The 2,639-nt window shown below is 36.0% G+C and overlaps 1 non-coding gene across 1 annotated transcript; it reads right to left on the reverse strand.

The window, feature by feature from the left end:
- Positions 1-1,811: 1,811 nt before the first annotated feature.
- TRNAT-AGU (transfer RNA threonine (anticodon AGU)) lies at positions 1,812-1,883 on the reverse strand. Its single transcript has one exon. It is a non-coding gene; the product is annotated as a tRNA-Thr (tRNA).
- Between the last annotated feature and the right edge of the window lie 756 nt (positions 1,884-2,639).

The following is a 2,639-nucleotide window of genomic DNA, read 5'->3' on the forward strand; positions in this document are numbered from 1 at the left end:
TTCATTCTTTAGTCCTCTTAAATAAGAATGCTAATTTGAGTCCTAACTCCCAAAAGTCTTGAGTACAGAGTGGAAAATGTGAGGTTAAGCCGAATGACAACCGAAATGCGATACATTTTCTTCAAAATGCTGCGATACATAGTGAATATAAAATAGATACGAAAACATATAGATGTTTTTATACATATATACGGTATTTATTCTTCTTTTCTAATATTGATTCTCATGACGTTTTTTACAGTATGCAGTTCTGATTTAAGTGCGAATAATTATCTTCTTTACTGCCACTATATTAAACGCTAAAGAGTAAATTTACCATTTTTTATTAATGTAAATAATACGCAGTACGACCTAATGCCTCAATCAATACATCCCTTGCTTTTTGTCCAATAATACATGTTTAGATTGGTCTGTAATGTAATCTACTTAATGCATTTCAGAATTTCGTAATTAAGACTGAAGAGTTCGCGTGCTTACGATTGTTGTCCAGAGATACATCAAGATGAACATTTCTGTTTAGAATTTCTGGATTGTAGCCAAGATGAAGATGGAGAACCAAATCATTCCTCAGTAAAGATCATTCGAGCGAAGAAATCACCCTTGTTTATGCCCTCTTGAAGACTCCTCATGGACAGAAAGAATAATTAGGGCTATTTCTGCTCCCATTGAGCTAATTATGCACGAAATGCATGTATTTTAAATTAGTAGTAAATAAGTCATATGCCATTGCCAGGCTGTTTTGTGTTGTTATTGTCCAACTCATAAGCAGTTTGTATTATTATCTCAAAGAATAAAATATCTTACTTTTTAGTATGTTTTGACATCATCAAAACTTGGCAGAGTTAGAATAAAATCTTTATGTTCTCCTTAATGTCCAATTCAAGCAACGTTATTAAATTAAAATTGGAAGCTTCATGAGGCCAATTGCATTCAGTCTTCATTACTCAACAAGAGTATCATATTTTTCACTATTATTATCCATTATGCTTTACTATTTTTAAATTAAGAAATGTAGTCTGACTGCTCGAATACTAGTGAGATAATATGCAGATTGATTCATTCTTATTGAAAAAAAATCTAACAATGAAAAGTAAGGTATCTCAGACAGAATATAGACAAGTAAGAGTATATATAGACAAGTAAGAATATAGACAAGTAAGAGAACTCACATAAGTTTTATGAAATTACGTAGCCTATAATCTGATCGTATGAAAAATCTTGTACTATAATTATAAAATGTTAGGCATTATACAACACTGAAAGGGTAAAACGTTTCTTATTTTTTTAAACTTTCAAGATTATGTTATTTATTTAGAATATAAAACTTGAAGTAATTAGTAATCACTAATTATCTTTACGAAGTAGTAAACTTTAAGTACATATAGTAATAAGATATATTTTATTCAAAAATTAAATTTCTCTGTTGTAAGGATTTGCATTTTTTAATTATGAAAATAAGTTAAAATAATAACATTATAAGTTACCAGAAGTGAACGCAGCTTGATTCACCTAACCAAACAAGTTGGTCTTATGGTCAAAACAGGCCACGCTCAGGTATTTTTTCCCTCCTTTCTGCATCCGTTCGTGGTGTAGCGGTATAAGGTACTTCTTCCGCCTTCTTAGCATGCCTTCGTAGTGTAGTAGTAGTGTTCATCACGCCGGAAGCGTATTCCAGAGATCCGTGGTTCGATTCCCGGCGAGGGCGTTGCTCGTTTTTCATCTCTTCTGTTTAAAAAAAAGAACCTAATATCTCTACAACGGTGTAGAGTCATTAGGATTTTTGGAAGCAAGCAAGATGAAAAATATGCAACCGCCTTCGCCGGGAATCGAACCACGGACCTCTGGAATACTGGCCCAGCGTGCTACCGTTACACCACGAAGGCACGCTAGGGAAATGGGAGAAATACCTTATATACTCCTCTTTTTAAAGGGCGACTAGGGTTTTAGGGGACCTAGTCGCCAAATCTTGGGTGCGGAGAATCATCATCCACATCCCTTTTAGTTCAGGCGCCACTGTAGAATCATTAGGATTTTTGGAAGCAAGCAAGATAAAAAATGTGCTACCCCCTTCACCGGGAATCGAAACACGGACCTCTGGAATACCGGCCCAGCGTGCTAATGTTACACCACGAAGACACGCTGGGGAAGTGGGAGAAATACTTTATAACGGTAGCACACTCGAAGCGTATTCGAGAGGTCTATGTTCGAATGCCGGGAGGCCATTGTTCATTATTTACATCTCCTGCTTCAAAATAACCTAGTACTCTACAGTGGCGCACGAACCGAAAAAAAAGATGGTGGATGATGATTTTTCACCACTAGGATTTGGCGATTGTGTCTTCTAATCCCCTGTCGCTCTTAAAGAGGAGGAGTATACAAAGAGGAGTATTTTCTCCTTCCTTTCTGCATGCTTTCTGCCTTTCTGTGCTGTAACAGTAGCGCACTCGACGCGTATTCGAGAGGTCCACGTTCGAATACTTGGAATGGCATTGCTCATTTTTCATATCTCCTGCTTGAAAAAAGCAGGCTATGACTCTACAACATATTATGTCTTTGATGCTATCATCCAGGGAACATTTTAAAAAAATTTCTCCTTGATATTCTATGTAAGGTATTTCAGATAGAAGGCTTCAGATTTG

The sequence above is a fragment of the Stegodyphus dumicola genome, chromosome 1 (genome assembly GCF_044657685.1).
Source record: "Stegodyphus dumicola isolate Sdum_Otavi_A_Nest chromosome 1, ASM4465768v1".
In the NCBI taxonomy this organism is placed as follows: Eukaryota; Metazoa; Arthropoda; class Arachnida; order Araneae; family Eresidae; genus Stegodyphus; species Stegodyphus dumicola.